General features: G+C 36.5%; 1 protein-coding gene across 2 annotated transcripts in view; it reads left to right on the top strand.

Moving 5' to 3' along the window:
- Positions 1-18,123, top strand: part of Sply (Sphingosine-1-phosphate lyase) — a 467,659-nt gene that overhangs the window by 21,255 nt on the left and 428,281 nt on the right. The window contains exon 1 of one of the 2 annotated variants that reach the window (XM_090395208.1): positions 14,814-15,243. The exons of the other annotated variant lie outside the window; for it this stretch is intronic. The gene's annotated coding sequence lies outside the window, so the exon portion shown is untranslated. Of the gene's footprint in view, positions 1-14,813; positions 15,244-18,123 lie in introns of those variants that run through there. 2 annotated transcript variants of the gene reach the window in all.

The raw sequence follows: 18,123 nt of genomic DNA, 5'->3' as shown, positions 1-18,123 counted from the left end.
GGCAGAGGCTCTGCAAAATTGATCCCAGGCGTCTGGGACGACTAGCAACTAGCTGAACGTTTCTAGACTCGTCAAGAACTGCTTTAACAGTACAATGTTGGATCCAGTAAACCAGTTTAAACGAACGTGAAGAAAACTGCATGGAATAGGCATTTTCAGTTGTTGCTCCAATATGTACTAAGTTAACAACTGTCCAGAAGAGAAATCGCTTTGCTTGGGTAAAAGAGCATCGTCATCACTTTACCAATGATCAGGGGAGACAAATAATATGGTCCGACGAATCTAGATTCTGCTTGTATTTCAATGATAGCCGCTCCAGGATCATGCGGAAGGCGAGAGAAGCATTTAACCCCGAAGGTATACAAAGTTTAGATGTGCAAAAAAAAAAAAAAAAAGACAGTGCTTTTGGGATGTATTTCAAGTGCTGAAATTGATCCATTCATTGAGGTATCCAATCTCATAAAATCCATGAATTATCTGACACTTCTAAATAAAGAAGTACAGTATTGTTATTTGTCCATTTTTTTTTATTGAAAAAAGGTCATATAGCAAATCCTGAATTTCAAGGTGATAACTCTCGTGTCCATCGAGCTAGAATTGTGCTGGATTCATTTCCAGAACATGAGAAAGACATTCCACATCTCAACCGGTCAACGAATTCACCCGAACTGAATGTTACTGAAAAAATCTGGGACATGTTAGAAAGGCCTGTAACGGGAAAAAACATACCCTGCAAATTTGGGGGAATTAAAGGATCTTAAGCATGAAGTGGAATGAACTTGATAAGCATGTGATAATAAGTCATACTGAGAGTATGAAAAAAAAAATCCAAGCTGTAATTCAAGAGGTCCATATAATTTGCTCCATATGAAGGAACAAAGTTTGCATTCCATAATTATTAATTATTCAGTTCTTTGTTTAGCTATTAGTGATAGGCTCAAAATGGAACATGGCTGTCTACTGCTTTTCAAAAATTGTGTTAGGACTCAAAGAGCGACATCTACTTCCTTTCCAAAATGAAAAGGAATTAGATTATCTCTAGCATCAAAATAATATAATGCAAAATGGAATGATTCTGCAGATTGAATGAATTAGTAAAGTCGCTCATTTGCCTACTTCTATAAGGTATAAAATGCTACAGATTTTATATCTTACTAAAAAATTTATATGTGAAATGAAAAGCAAGTACTACGAATAGTCACAATATTACACTGTGTTTAACGTTATTTTTCTATATTTATGTTTCTTGACATACTTCTCGTGTTATGCACACGTGTTCAGTGATTAAATGAGAGCCGAATTTAAGGTTGTTGTGGGTCCCTAAGCTATAACTTTTCAGAGGTTCTACTGGATAAGTTTTAAGTTAACTATACTAAAGTGGAAGCCCTCTTAAGAAAAGCCCTAAGCTGCTGCTTGTCCAACTTATGAGTAAATATGGCTCTGATCAAGAGTCATGGATGTGTGCGTCATTGGTAAATATAATATATGGACACGTTCGCTTTTACTTCCAAGTATGTAAACCATGAGAAGTGAAAATTTTAATAGAATATATAGTGGAGTGGACAGAGATCCAAAGAGCACAAGCAGGTGTTATGATTTGGATTCATAATTATCTTTCAAAACAGATAATTATTAAAAATTATGGAATGAACGAAAACAAACTAGAATAAAGATAGAGGTTATTTAAGAATAATTGGCTTATAGGCCCTAGAAGAAGCAAGAGAAGAGGAAAATATTGAATTTTATAATCAATTACTATATATATAATAAAATAAATAAAAACGATTATGTAATATTTGCAGAAGATTCCAATGCAAGAATTGGAAACACGAAAATTAATAATATAGGAATATATGGAGAACATTCTCTAAACAGGAATGGTAAATAATTGATCGACTTTGTAATTTATAATAATCTTAAAATAATGAATTCTTTCTATAAACATAAAGACATGCATCAATACACTTGGGCAGCAAAGGGATGGAAATCAATATTAGATTACTTTATCTTAAACGGAAATACATCAAAGTTCTCTTTCGATTTTACAGTTCAGAGGATACGAAATAAGTACTTATTACTTCCTCGTTAAAAGAAAAGTAACATTATCACCTAGATGGCTACACCAACTAAATTACAAGAACGGAAAGAAAATTTCAAATATTTCTTTATAAAACTAGAATACTAAATGACACAAATATACAATGCCATTGAACAAAGAATTTACCAATATTAGGTAAATAAAACGAAATTAATAAATAGAAATACAATGGAAAATTCATTCGAATTTCGTTTTGCGTTAAACCTCCTTTTACAAACATTTTTATAACAGCACGGTTATAAATTTATCCATTTCAAGGGATGCAGATAACAATTTTGCTTCAGACAGCTGTAAAACACAAACGACTTGATAGAATGACTTGCAATTTCACATGGATGCTTATGATAGATGTACCAACTTAGGAAAAGAAATCTTGTCGATAGTGTTGCAATTATGGTTCAGACCGCGAACTGTTCAGACCACCCACGTATACATGAAAATAACCAAATACAAATAAGATTTAAGATTTAGAAAACGACGATCATGTATAGGCCCGTCCTTTTGTCTAAAATTAATAATGTAGAAAAGAAGAGTTAGATACACATATTTCATTTATTGACTTTGAAAAGGCATTTCCTTGAGTTAAAAAGGTATTTTATTTAACATATTAAAAGAAAGACATAATTAATAATAAAAGCTATCATAAGTAAGTACTTTATTATATGAAAATAGAGTACAAATAAGATTAAATTATGAACTATCATATCATAGAGATAAACCAAGGAGAGGGATGTTCTCTTTCAGCAACAACACTTTTTAATATTTATCTAAATGAAATAATAAAATGGAATAAAATTTTCCATCAAGTTATTGAAGTTTCACCTACTGTAAACATATACCCACTCCTTTTTTTACTGATGCCCAAATAATTACAAATTCTGAAGATAAATTACAGAAAAAATTTAAATGAAATAAAAGATTATGGAATGATAATATCGACAGAAAAAAAATAATAATAAAAAAAACCGATGGCATTTAAAGGACAAGATAGTAATCTCTTGCCGTTTAAAAAAAAAAAAAAAAAAAGACAAAATAGATAACAAGATTTTGGAACAGGTGAATTCATTTAACTACCTAGTATGTATGATTACATATGAAAAAGATATAAACCTAAAAATTGCAAAGTATTTAAAATAACAGGTGTAATTAACTCTATATTTAAACCTAACCTAGTTCAAAAGCAAACCAGACTGAAAATATGCAATTCATTAGCCCCACCAATCCTATTGCATGCAAGTGAAATCTGGAAAATAAAACGAAAAGACAAAGACTAATAACAGCTGCAATGAAGTTTATGAGAAAAACCGCAAAATATACTCTATTCTATCAAAAAAGAAATGAAAGAATTAAACCAGGAATCAATAGGAAAAAATTAAAAAGCATAAATGGATGGAACATGTTAAAAGAATGAAAACAGAAAGATTACAAACCACTAGGTTTGTAATTTACGTGTATTACCAGGACGTCCTCTAAAGAGATTCAACGATGACTTCTAAAGCAGGCCACTTTAGGCCTAAATCCTTGATAAGCATCCTGCTGTATGTAAATCATTTTGACTGTATTAACTTTATGTCAAATCCCTTGTATATTAAATTAGCTCAAAGTGAGTCGATGTTCGTTGTCTAGAAAAATTAACGCATAGAATAGGGTAGTATGAGATCAGAAGAGAGCTGTCCAAAACCAATGTGACCACATTGACATTTTTAATAAAACTCAAGACTTCCCAACTCAAGACTGCATGATCATTCTCTCCGACTGGAGAGAATGATCATGCAGTGTTCAGTTAGGAATTTGTAAAACATTAATATCAATCTGTCAAGAAGTGGTATATGTGGAACTACAAGGCAAGTTATTACGACAGGCCTAGGTGAAAACATGAACCTGTTCTATGGCGTAAAATCCTGCAAGCGAAGATGTTGGTAATGCATGGTAAATAGTTAAGGGGTATCTGCAGGAAGCAATATTAGATTGCATACCAAATGATAGGAGGGTTAATCAGGTAGTTAGATGGATGAGTAGTATCATTAACCAGGAGCAGTAAAAAAAAAAATAAATGATATTGGAGGGAATATAAGGAAAAAGGCGCCACTAGGAAGCTCATGAATAATACAAGGATCAGGTAAGAAGGGTGATCAGCATGGTAAAGAAGATAAAATCAGACAATGGGAAGAAAGGAGACAAGTAGGTGAAATAAAATCCTCAAACCTTTCGTTTTGTGACAAGTAGAACGATAAATGACAATGAAATGATAACCATGACACTGATGTGGCGAGATGGTTGAATCAGAGTTCTAAGAAAGTAGAAATACCTCTTTAATAATTCCTTTACATAAGTCAGGTTTTAAGACTGCAGTAGCAAATTATAGGTCAGTCAATATCCGGAGAGGTGGTGAAATTACTGGAAAAGGTTATTAAAAATGGAATTCAGGAAAGGATGGAGAAGAACGCGATACTCTATGAAGGACAACATTGTTTTGTGAAGGGAAATGTCATGCCTTGGTCATTTAGTAACTTTTTATGATAGCGTGACCATTGGTGCACCCAGGGAGGAGGCCAAAGGGCCCTGTTCCCCCCAAAGAAAAAGAAAAAAAAACACTAGAAAAATTTCCAAAAGTATTTTCCTAATTAAAATTATTTTTTTTATTTATGTTGTGACCTCTATTTCTATGCTACTTAGAAATTAGCGATCACATAAGGTGGAAATACCCTATAGCACTTGGGAATCCTGACCGCTGTGAACGCAAAGCGAATGAAATGGTGCTCGGACGCTACTTCGTTTGCCCGAGCCGGACCAGAGGAGATCACGGGTATCATGTATTGGCAATCACTGCAGATGCTCAGTCATAGCTCGTATACAATGCGTAGTGTGTATTTTCAAATCGTCTACTCAAAGCAACCCCCCCCCCCCAAAGATTAAATCCCCGGTGCCCCACTGAGCGTGACAGATTAGTTTAATACACAGAATGGCTAAACACAAATGGGATAGATGTGGCAGTGGTTATATGGATATGATGGGAAAAAGTGGCATATGGAAGAGAGGCCAGAAGAAAGCAGGTTACTAGTGGTGTGCTGCAAGTTTCTGTGTTAGGATCGGTACAAGTGATAGTTTGTACAAGTGATACAGGAAATAATTTGAAGGAAAATATTTGTTTGCTGATAATACAAAATTGAGTAGAGTAACAGTTAATCAAGGTGATATGGAGAGCTTGCAGACTGTCTGTATGGACAGAAGATAACAGATGTCAGTTTAATGTTGAGTTATCTAAGGTTATGCATTTAGGGATAAATAGATTAAGTGAGATGGGATTTACTCCAGGAAATAGAGACAGCTAGGGATTCGGGGAGGTGGTTAGTAGATAGAGTTGAAGTTTACAGGGCATATTGCTGAGGTTGCCAAATTAGCTCATAGAATTATTTGGCCATTGAAGAACACTACAAAGTAGAGATAAAGAAGTTCTTATTCCTCTTTACAGGGCATATTGCTGAGGTTGCCAAGTTAGCTCATAGAATTATTTGGCCATTGAAGAACACACTACAAAGTAGAGATAAAGAAGTTCTTATTCCTCTTTATAAGACCTTGATAAGTCAACATCTGAACTGTGCTTACTCTAGTCATCTGCGTTTCTGAGGAATGACGAAGTAATAGACAGGATTCAAAGGCGAGTGACATAAATGGTGAGTGGTCTATAGAATGCTCTTTATGAAGACAGACTCAGGCTTTGTAGCCTACAGAAGTTGGTTGATAGACGATAAAATGGGGATATGATTGAATCATTTAAGTTACTTAAAGGGTTCTGTAGGATTGATAGACTGAAACTGTTTCAGCACTTGACTTTTCAGCACATATGGTCTGCAGACCATCTTATGATTTGCAGTCTGCCTCTTTGTAATTCGATTGCCCATTTACGCTGGTTGGAATAATGTTGGAGGCAGCTTTTCTATAAATGCTTCCATAGATGCTGCTTCAATGAACTAACCCCCCATTTCTCCACTTTCATCTAATCGTATGAACACAGGCAGACTGCAGACTATAAGATAGTCTGCCTCTGCACATCATCTCTGCAAGTTGATGAAAAAAGAATGTGGTTAGTAGGGATGTGGGTACTATATTTTTCTCTTGTAGAGTGGTAAATGAATAAGTTCTGAGCTTTTGTCGGTAAATGGATTAAAGTTCAGGTATGACAGAAATTGTGTAGATTTGATCTCTTGCGATGAGTCTTCAAACTCTATGGAGATACTGGTACTACAATTACTACTAATAATAATTGAGTTCACTCACCCGTTGTTACCTACGTACTTTTAAAATACGCTGCTATTAGGTAGCAGGTTAAGTAGACCATGTTTACGTTATTTGATTGTAGCTTTACACGTTGATAATTTAGTAATTCTAAATAGCATATAAGTATATAAACTAGAAATCAGTTGCATTGTTGTATAAAATTAATAAAAATGCATACTTTGAATATAATTTGATTCGAGAGAAGGAAGTTTTTCTAATCCTATCTTCGACCAGTTCCAGAGTTAATCGATCTCTGGCATGGGCAAGCAGGATTTTTCATCCCGTAAACTCAAGCAAATCGACCGTAGAACCCACGTTAATTCAGACAGTAACATATCCTGTTAGGTATCAAGAGATGGCAGGAGTTTCTTGCCAGACTCTTCATCAGTGACAGCTTAAAATTAATGATTGGCTGTTCCGTGACTATCTCAGATTGGCGACCCGTGGAGATTGAACTGCCCACTCAGGCTAAAGCTAGATAGGGTTAAAAATGCCTCGCCTACTCTCTACAAGGGAATAAAAAGAAGTTAGCTTGCTTTTTATTTCATTTTGAATATAAGTTGAATATATTGAATATTGGAGGACATTAGCGTCGTTCTCCTTAGTAGCGGATTCGTACAGGTGTTGCGCAGCTAAATCATTAATTTTAGTGGATATTAGAGATATTGTTATGTATACTGTATTTGGTGGCATTTTATTTATTTTTGAATGTGTTTTTAAGGGGTGTTGTTCAGTCAACTATTTTTAAGTGATATATTTCCAGAATCGTTTTTCATTATGTCACCGATGCGTACAAAATTCGAAATAGCGACCAAGTCATCGATGTTTACAGATATCAACGTGCAGGATTTAGTGCAGTGTACTGTGTTTAATGTATTCGTTGCCGAGAGTGAATGGTTTGTGGTATACGAGCGAGAATGGAGAGTATTTGTCGGAAATGTTTCGTATGCGAGTGTATATGAAATACAGAGAGCCTGTGTAGCTCAGTAGAATTGGGGTTTGCACTCTACAGTGCTTGACTGCATGAAGAAAGGATTTGGTGGTTCAAATCTAGTCGCCGACTAGAGGAAATTTTTCTAAGCCTTTTTTCGACCGGTTCCCGAGTTAGTCGATCTCTGGCACGGGCTAGCGGGTTTTTTCTCCCGGAAACTCGGGTTTTTCGTCCCGTAAACTCAAGAAAATCGACCGTCGAATCCACACGATTTTCAGACATTAAAATAAAAATATTGTGTTAGGGTTCGGGACCACGAGATGGCGGCACTAGCTTGCTGCCGCCTTCACTGCATTCCGATGAATCAGTGATAGCCTTGGGCCAGCTATCTCTTTGATTGGCTACCAGTGGAGATTGAACTGCCCACTCAGTCTCCAAAAGTTAGATAGGGTAAACGGCCCCACCTACTCCATATACGGGAACAAATAGGCGTTAGCTGATTTTTATATTTTTTTGTGTATGAAATGCGCGTCGTGTCAGGAGCAAAGAATGAAGTGACTGATATTATGGATATAAGGCAGGATTGTCAAAGTGGTGAAAATGTAATGGAATCAGTGAATGATAGTGCAGCACCCGAATGAGAGTTTAAAGGAAGTGGTTATTAATATGGATGATGAGATGCTAGTACAGAAAGAAATTTCACGCTTATGCGAAATCTTTTGAGGAGAAAACGTGCACTTCAGCGACTGGAGAAACGATTGGCGTGTGGTACAGAACGACGGAGAATGAAAGTTAAGAGTGAATGAGAAAGCATAAAAGTGCTAGAAACTGGGAAAACAGATATAGTATTGTATGGGGATTCGATGATAAGAAGTATACTTAATGAAAATGTGACGAAAGGATGTTTAGTGACATTGTGTAAGTATGCAGAAGAAAGAAGTGAATGAGTTAATTGTTTTGGGTAGAACGCAAATGCTTTTTCGGGAGCCCACAGCTAGAGCCTTGTGCGCCGGTGCAAATGTAAGATCCTAGAAACGGGTTTGTCTGACGCACATACGCTAGAGAGTATTATATGGTGAAATGGAATCTAGGAGAATGGTGACTAGTGCAGTACACTCCGACCACAGATGCCAGATCCTCTGTTGGCAATGTGCCAAGAAGAGTCAATTCATATTGAAGAGGATAAAGAAATAAGGCGATGTACGAATTCGTCATCAATACGCGAAATCACGTGATTTATACGTAAATTTTCAACTGTTACAAACAAAATAGTTGCCACTTTAAAAAACTAAAAAGAAAGGCTAATTTCCTGACGTATAATAATTAACACTAATCACGATACACATTCATTTCCCTATTATCGGAATGGGTTTCCTTTCTTCTGACATGTGCAGAAGTGTCGAGGGTCTCGCATCTGTGGTCGAACAGTAACTCAGGGTCCGGTACTAAGGCCACTACTCTTTAATTTGTATATCAATGAGAGAGGAAAGATTTAAGAGGAGATATTCAGTTGCTTGCTAATGATGCAAAAGTGGTGAGAGCAACACAGTAGTTGATATAGGTGATGTACATATAATGCAGGGTGACTTAAATAAATTGGCATTGTGGGCAAAAAATAATGATTGTCAGTTTAATGTTGCAAAATGTGAGGTTATGCACTTTGGGTTTAAATGGTTCCATGCGATGTATCATATTGACAGTATTGGATTGCATGAAATTGATGGGGCTAGGGACTCTGGAATAATGGTGGTCAAAGATGCGGAAGTTCAGAGACATATTGCAAAATTTGGTAAAATAGCTCAAAGGATTATTTGGATGTTGAAAAACTTGCTAACAAGTAAAGATAGAAGAGTTATTATCCCTCTTCATAAGGTTATGATCGACCGCATCTTAACTACTGCACAGTGGTAGAGAAAATTTAGAGACGAGTGACCAAGATTGTGATAGGTGTGTGGAATACCACCCCCCCCTCCAAGGATAGGTTGATTGTTTGTAGGTTACACACTATAATTGATAGACGGAAAAGGGGACATGAGAGAAACTTTTAAGATATTAAAGGAGTTTTATAAAATTGATGCAAGTAAAAATTTTAAATACTGTATATGACAAATAGTCAGAGTACTATGGGCCATTCGTGGAAGTTGTGTAAGAATGGTCAGTAGGGGGAGGGGGTTCGAACCAAATTTTGGGCCTGGAGAGTGGTCATGAATGAAATGGATTGCCAGAATTGTGAGTTCCCTGATTCTGAACAGATTCAAAGAGCTTTATGATAGGATTTGTGTATAATGGTTAATTTGAATCTCCCATGATGATTCTTCATACACCATGGCGATGCTGTAAATAATAATGTAATGAATTATAATATAATATAATACAGCAATAATAAAAATATAATGCAACTGTTATTATGCATTTCACTTACGCCAGCCTGGTTACACTATCACCTCTTCAAAAAACAGGCGCAGGTTCGAATCTGTTGTTGGAACTAATATATTTGTCTTCGAGTGATGACAAATGACTTTCAGCACACGTGGAAGCATCGTTCGCTTATTGACGAGCCTGTGTAGTTCAGTGGAAGTGATGTTTGCACTCCGCAGCACTAACCACCTGAAGATATAGCGTCATCAGTTCGATTCTAGTCGCTGACTAGAGGAAGTTTTTTGGTGCCTCCGTAGCTCATTTGGAACAACAACAGAACATTGCACCCTACGATTGGAAAACACGTGGGTTCGATCTGGTCTTGATGAGGGGAATCCTTATACGGGCTTTTTAATTGAGTTAGACAATCTCATACAGAGATAGCAGAGTTTTTTCTCCTTGAAACTCGGGTTTTTCATCCAGTGTATAGATAAATCGGCCTTGAGAACACAAGCAATTTACATACTAAAAGTACTGTTGTTGGTGATTATGAGTGGCAGATTGCATTGCTGGTAGTAGTGTCGTAGTAGGATAATAAAGTAATAGTGGAGAGGTAGAGATGTAGTTCGTGAAGTAGAATGCCCTCCCACGATGAATCCTTGGACTCCCTGGAGGTGTCACTTAATAATGAACCAACTAATAAGAACTAACTTTATTCGAAGAAAAACGCTGAACAGCGGGGAGAGTTTTAGTTTTGGGAAGAGACAGAAGTCAGAGGGAGCCAAATCTGGGGAATAGGGTGGATGTTTCAACAAATCACAGTGCAGATCTTTTACTTTTCCAATTGGCAAAACAGTAGGCAGGTGCATTGTCTGAAAGATTTTTTTATTTTGTTCTGCAAACTGGGTCTTTTCACACGAATTTTTTTTCTAGCCTAGTTAAAAGTTCAGAATAATATTCCCAGGTTATTGTTTTATCCTTTTCAAGATAATTAATAAACAAAATGCCTTTAGCATCCGAAAACACCAATTCCATGACCTTTCCTGCTGATGGAACTGATTTTGTCTTCTTTGGCGCTGAATAACCGGCTTCTGTCCACTGTTTTGACTGGTGTTTGGATTCTGGTGTGTAATGCTGAATCGAAGTCTCATCCATAGTAATACGTCGACGCACAAAATCAGTTTTATTCTTGTTAAAACTCTTCAAGAACTGTTCAGAGATTTTCATGTGAGTGCGTTTTTAATCTGCTGTGAGAAAGTATGGGGCCATTTTGCACAAAGCTTTTTCATTTGCACATTCTTCTTGCAAAATATATCCTACACGTTCTTTTGAAATGCCTATAGTCTCAGCAATTTCATGCACTTAGAGTCACACTATTTCAGACATTAAAAATATTGTATTAGGATTAGGAAACACGAGATGGCAGTATGTTGTGCCGTATCTTCATGCGGGCTGCTTAATTAGTGACAGCTTTGAGCCAGCTATCTGTGATTGAGTGGGCAGTTCAATCTCCAACGGTGGCCAGTCTGCAAAAGTTAGATAGAACTAAACGGCATCGCTTATTCCCTATACGTAATAAAAAGGCATTGGCTGATTTTTTTTTTTTTTTTTTTTTTTTTTTGATATTACTCCACCAACAAAAGGTTGGAAATCTATCATACATCAGTACCGGTCATCCAGTACCATATCGTGCACTTGATCAATGATTTCTGGTGTTGTTGCACCTTTTGGACGTCCTTCACGTGGATCATGTTCAAGGTTGGTACTGCCACATTTAAACTCGGCCGTCCATTTCTTAATTGTCGAAAACGAAGGAGAAGTGTGCCCATCAATGTTTATTTCACAGGATACAGACAACACTTTTGCTTCAGAATGGAAGTTGTGTAAGAATGGTCAGTAGGGGGAGGGGGTTCGAATGTTGTATAAAACTTGATAGAATGACTTGCAATTTCACAGAAATGCTTATAACAGATCCTTTCCGATAGTGTTGCCATCTATGGTCGAGGCCAAGAAATTTTCAGACCACTCTCGTATACAGGGTGGTTCAAAATTCCACACAAACTTTGAGGAGGGGGGTGTAGAGAACATCAAAATCAACCATATTCACATAGGAAAACATGACCGGAAACGCCAACCGAAAGTGATAGGGGAGCTGTTGGCGAGCGCTCCAGTGAGCAATTGGGCTTCCTTATCAAGTTTTCGACGTCGTACGAAGAACATGCATTGTTTTACGAACGCTAAGATGGCAGACATGCACCTCGTTTACCATATTATGTATCCAACTACTATTTAACTGTTCAGTTAAAAGTGTAAAGTTTTTTACACTACTTTTGCCTTGTGTTATTTCTGTATGTTTCTGTCCCTGTTAGTACCACCAGTGCCGTTTCCTGTCATGTTTTCCTAGGTGAATATGGTTGATTTTGATGTTCTCTGCCTTCCCTCAAAGTTTGTACATGGAATTTTGATCCACCCTGTGTGTGTGTATATGTATATGTGTGTGTATGTGTATATGTATATATATATATATATATATAGAAACAAATTGTTAGCCTACCCTTGGTACCGATGTATGATAGATTTCCAACCTTTTGTTGGTGGAGTAATATCAAAAAAAAAAAAAATCAGCCAATGCCTTTTTTTTTCATATAGGGAATAAGCGAGGCCGTTTAGTCCTAACTTTTGGAGACTGAGTGAGCAGTTCAATCTCCACTGGTAGCCAACCAGCGATTGCTGGCTCAAAACTATCACTAATTAAGCAGCCCGCATGAAGATACGGCACACCATGTACTGCCATCTCCTGGTCCCTAACCCTAATACAATATTTTTAATATCTGAAATAGTGAGTTCTACGGTCGATTTTCTTGAGTTTACGAACGAAATATAAGAGTTTCCGGGAGAAAAAAAACCCGTTTGCCTGTGCCAAAGATCAACTAACTCGGGAACCGACTCGAAAAAAAGGCTTAGTAAAAGTTTCTTTATTTGGCGACTTTAAATTCGAAGTCTATCTTTAGGCGGTTTAGCGCTGAGGAGTATAAACACCACTTCCACTAAGCTACATGGTGGGGTAATTATTATTACTACCACCCCAAGACCTCATGGAATCAAAGACTCATCTGGGAGGTCTTTTTATCACACACAGCTCATCATACCGTACCTTGAACACATTCAAACTCCTTGCAGACACCACACTCTCAGGCAAGGCATTCCAATCATTCACAACTCCGCACGAAAAAAACCTGCCTCTCACTCCCCTACTCACACCCTCTTTATACAGTTTCCAGGGATGACCACTAGATCTCCTCCAATCTTTCACTATTTTCTGTAGAACTTCCTTACCAATTTGAGGTCTCTATCATCTCCCCTCTTCCTCCTGTACACCAGACTCTGCAAATTACATCTTCTCAATCTTTCCTCATACTCGACATTCCAGAGGTCAGAAACTACCTTAGTCAATCGCCTTTGGACCCTTTCCAACAGCTCTTCATCCTTCTGAAAACCAGGTGACCAAATCTTGGCACAATAGTCCATGTGTGGCCTAATCAAAGCCTTATACAATGGAACAATAATCTCCCTAGTTCTACACGTCAATGTCCTCTGCATCATTCCCAGAAGTCTTCATGTGATCTTCACGATTATGGCTATGTGTCCCTAAATTTCAGATCTCTTATTTCTTCCACCTCCAACAATATATTCTCACCAAGCATAAATTCTCATCCCATCTTTGTTTTCCAAATTTTAAAACCTTACATTTTGCAACATTGAACTCGCATCTCCATTTCGGTGCCCAATCACTGAATTTATTCAAGTCTTCTTGTAAGGCCACAACATCTTCACTACTCTTCATGGTTCGTCCCAACTTTGCATCATCTGCAAACAACGGAATATCTCCATCCAAATCTTCACCTATATCGTTAATATACAAGCTAAACAGTAATGGCCCCCAAACAGACCCCTGAGGCACTCCACTAGCGACTTTCCTTTTCCTGGATATCGCTTCCCCATACACAACTTGTTGATACCTATCAGATAGCCAGTCTCCAATCCAATGCACTAATCTAATATCCAACCCCCATGTACTCTAGTATGACTATCAATTTATCATGAGGTACTCTATCAAAAGGCTTTGATAGAGTACCTATTTCAGCTAACGCCTTTTTTTTATTTTATTTTTATTTTATATTTTATTATTCCCATATACGGGAGTAGGCGAGGCCATTTAGCCCTATCTAACTTTTGGAGACTGAGTGGGCAGTTCAATCTCCACTGGTACCAATCAGCGATAGATGGCCCAATGCTATCACTAATTAAGCGGTACGCAGTGAAGAGAGACGGCTCGAATGTGCCGCCATCTCGTGGTTAGGGACCACGAGATGGCGGCATTTAATGACATTTAATGTCTGAAATAATGTGGGTTCTACGGTCGATTTTCTTGAGTTTACAGGACGAAAAACCCGAGTTTCCTGGAGGAAAAACCTGCTTGCCCATGCCAGAGATCGGCTAACTCGGGAACCAGTCGAAAAAAGACTTAGAAAAAATTTCCTCTAGTCGCTGACTAGACTCGAAACCAAGTCTTCCTTCGTGCGGCCAGGCGCGGTGGTGTGCAAACGCCACATCCACTGAGTATTTTTATTAACACTAGAGCATCTATGTACAATCAAATAAATATATATACAACTATTTACAATATATACATTTGTACATAGAATGCTTATTCTAATTGACATTTTGATTTACATTTCTTGAGGCTACTTCTACTGAGGTTATTTGTATCAACAACAGCAGCTGTGTACATTTAAAAATAAATATATACACAGCTATTTACAATTTGTACATAGGCTGCTAATTCTATTAGGCATTTTGATTTACTCGTTACAATATACTTATGACGCCACATCCACTGAGCTACACAGGCTATTGAGTACCCATTTTAATATATAAAATAAAATGTACTTATAATATTGCTCTACGTACTCATTCGTACTTTCTTCGAAACAGTAAAAAAAAAAAAAAATCGTATGTAAAGAAATAAGGAAATTCCCTGATTTCAAGTTACATTTTTATGCAAATCATAAAGATCATGAGAACAAACGCAGTTGACAAAATCTTGCATAATAGACTTCGTTGCTTGTACCGTAATTCCCAGCAACATCTTGTAAATGTTACCATGGGAAATATTACGAGAGCAGAATTTTCACAACTAGCAATTAAGTAATCTTTTAACAGTTAACGCATGTTTTATCACTGAAATCTGATAAAGTTTGAAATCACCACTTTTATTGCAGGCCTTGACCTGACTATAGCTTTCCGAGCGAAGTCATGCTATGGTTTTATCGTATTTCTAGTTGCTGCGTGTGTTTCTGATTGGTGGAGTAATAGCAGTTACGTTCATGCTGCAGATTAAGTATTTACATGTGCACTCGTACTACGAATTTACAGTTGTGTTATTACTTATCCGTGATTTGGATAGCTTTTGTTGGAGATGCTTTTCGTTTTGTCCGTTATCTTTCACTCTTTTTAAATGTAGGAATGAATGAAATAAATCTTTTTGGTAATGATGCTTTATTGCGAGTTCGATGAGGTAAATATTCAATCTCACTAGGGTTTTCAACTTTTTGATGGTTATTTTAATTTTATGTTAATTCAAAAGAGTAAAAAAAAAAAAAAAAAAAAAAAACTGTAATTTCCAGACATTTTCCATACCTCTATTTGTTAAGGACGCTTGTTTGCTTATCGAAATCAGTGAGAATTTCAGAGGAGTGAAGTTTTTAGTTATTTTAAATTGTGCTTAGCTTGAAGCACATATATCATGAATGGCATCAGTAATTAGCTTATACAAGAGTTGGTAGAGCTTATGTCGCTTTAATAGAATAAACATCATCCAGGTATGAAATAACGATAGATTCATGATTCTAATAATTCGTCTTTATGACAAAGGCATCATCAGAAAACACAGCACAAGATTTTAATGTTTCTATGTGGGTACATTTGGTTGTCTTTGTTATTAAGTGTAATGCTTTAATTTAGTGCTGTTCACTATGATAATCCATGATTAGTATATGCAACCCAATTTTGGTTGTATTATTAAAGTAATATTAAAACATCCCAAATTTTGGATGTTTTAATATTACTTTAATTGGTTAAGATGAGTGTTAGCATAAACTTCTCCATAAAATTAATATACTTCATTTAGTTTTTAAATATCCAAGATTATGGATTTCAGCTCATTGTGCGCTGAAATTCATATTCTCTTCCTTTACAATGTTACAAGTATTTTTATAAATTATAGCATTATACATGTCGCCAAGGAGATCTACTTTGCATTATGGGATACGAAGGAAAGGGTTGTGAAGTCTTAGCTTCCTTACGAGTTGCCCCAGCCCTGAAAATACTTCAGGTGCAAACTTTGTTTGCTTATGCTTGGATAAAGGATTAAACCAAGTATATAATTTCCTGGTATCTTTAATTTATAGCATAACTAAGTGAAAAAACTTCCAAGTAATTTTACATTTATTTCCTTGAAAATAAAATTCAATGTTGCCTATAGAAGTTGTCTAGATAGGAAGTAAGTGGTATTAGTATATTATTAATAGTAATAGAATCTATAAATCCACTCAGTGACATCATCATGCAGGAGGATAGATATTTTGTGGTAATGGGTTTAGCTGGTGATATGCAGCTATTTCTAGATGATGGAAAATTGGGGAGAGCAATGTTGAGTGAATCAGATGTTATAGCCTTAGCCTTACAGCAGTACTTGAATAGATATATGAATGAGCAAGTAAGTGGACCTGTCAGTTCAGTGTTGCAATGTGTAAGGTTTTGAAATTTGGTAAGCAACGATAGGATGGAAAGTATATGCTTGGTGGGGAAACTTTAGAGGAGATAAGGAATCTGGGAGTGGTGGTGGACAAGACCTGAAATTTAGGGGCCACATTGCACAAATTGTAAAGTCATCACATCGGATCATGGCAGTGATGCAGAGAACCTTGACAATCAGAAATAAAGAGGTTATGATTCCATTGTATAAGGTCTCGTATAAATTATTGTGCACAGATTCACAATTCACAAAGGTGGTCTTTGGAATGTGGAGTATGGAGACAGATTAAAAGAATGTAAATTTCTGGGTGGAGAGAAAAGATTGAGGCATATAGTCAGGGATTGTTATTAGGTTGACATGGAAGAAATTTTTCATAGAATGGGGAGGGGAATTCTTTGCACATTCTTTTTACATTCTTTGCACGGAGAGTGGTTCATGAGTGGAATTCGTTGCCCAACTGTGTTGTGAACGGTGACACATCAAATCAGATTAAAGGCATGGTTGGATGACTTTGTGTCATCCCATGATGAGTCATTGACTCCATGGAGGTCAGATGTTAATGATGATAATAATGATCTTGAATTTGTGGTGTGGGCTGAAAGTAACTGTTGCAAAAATATTTATTTTTTGTGAATCCTACTCATGGAAAGTTGTTAATATGTCATTAGTATAGTATTGTGGGGATTTAAGGGATTTTGCTTTAATAGAAATCCATATAATAGGTAATATTATATGGATTCCAGTTTTGAAATGTGTATTTTTGTAAAGAACCAGTATTTTTAGTTGGCAGATTGTCATCTGAGGTAATATTTGTATGATAGAGAAAAATATCCTACTCTTTCTCTGAATTGATGATAACGACGATAAACTGTTTGGTGAAATCAGTTATGGGTAATGATCTATAACACATAATGAAATGTTAACCATAATAATGAACAAAGAGTAGCTTTGTTTATGTTATTACGTTACACCTCCAGGAAGTCCATGTGACTTGCCGAGGGAGGGCACCTACTCTACAACTGTCTCCACCACTCAATCCACCAATTACTATGAACCGCAACTACCATCATCATCTACTGCCCACCACCACTTTTATTTTCATAGACAATCACAAACATCCATGCCTGGATTCAAACCTGCAGCCTTTTGGCTGAAGAGCGGATATGCTAACTGCTTGGCCAATCAGGCTGACATATTTGAAGGAAATAAAATAGAAAAATGCATGATCTCTTCTAAAAGATCATTCTGCTAATCAGATTATAGATTGAAATTTCACTAATGTACAAAATGATAGTTTTAAATTACTGAAAACAGAAAAAAAAAGTTAAATATCACTCTCCCCCCCCTCCCCCAAATCATTAACAAGCTCAAACCTTGTTTGAGCTTGTTAATGTTGTTGATACTATGGATGTTGATACTATGTTGTTGTTGATACTATGGATTCTGTGTACTGACTTATAAATCATTTGGCAAAGTCTCTTGTTCTTCTCACAAGTAATACCCCTTTACAGGAGAGTTACCTGTCTGTAAGAATAAGAAGAGACTGTTAAAAGAAAACTAAACTGTCTTAACAAATCATATCCTTAAAACTTCAAACATTGTGAAAGACAAATCTGCTATTAGCAGAGACACTTGATATGA

Source organism: Typopeltis vanoorti, chromosome 7 (genome assembly GCF_054136105.1).
Source record: "Typopeltis vanoorti isolate ZY-2024b chromosome 7, IOZ_Tvanoo_1.0, whole genome shotgun sequence".
NCBI classification, from domain to species: domain Eukaryota; kingdom Metazoa; phylum Arthropoda; class Arachnida; order Uropygi; family Thelyphonidae; genus Typopeltis; species Typopeltis vanoorti.
This window is presented reverse-complemented; position numbering and strand designations above follow the sequence as displayed.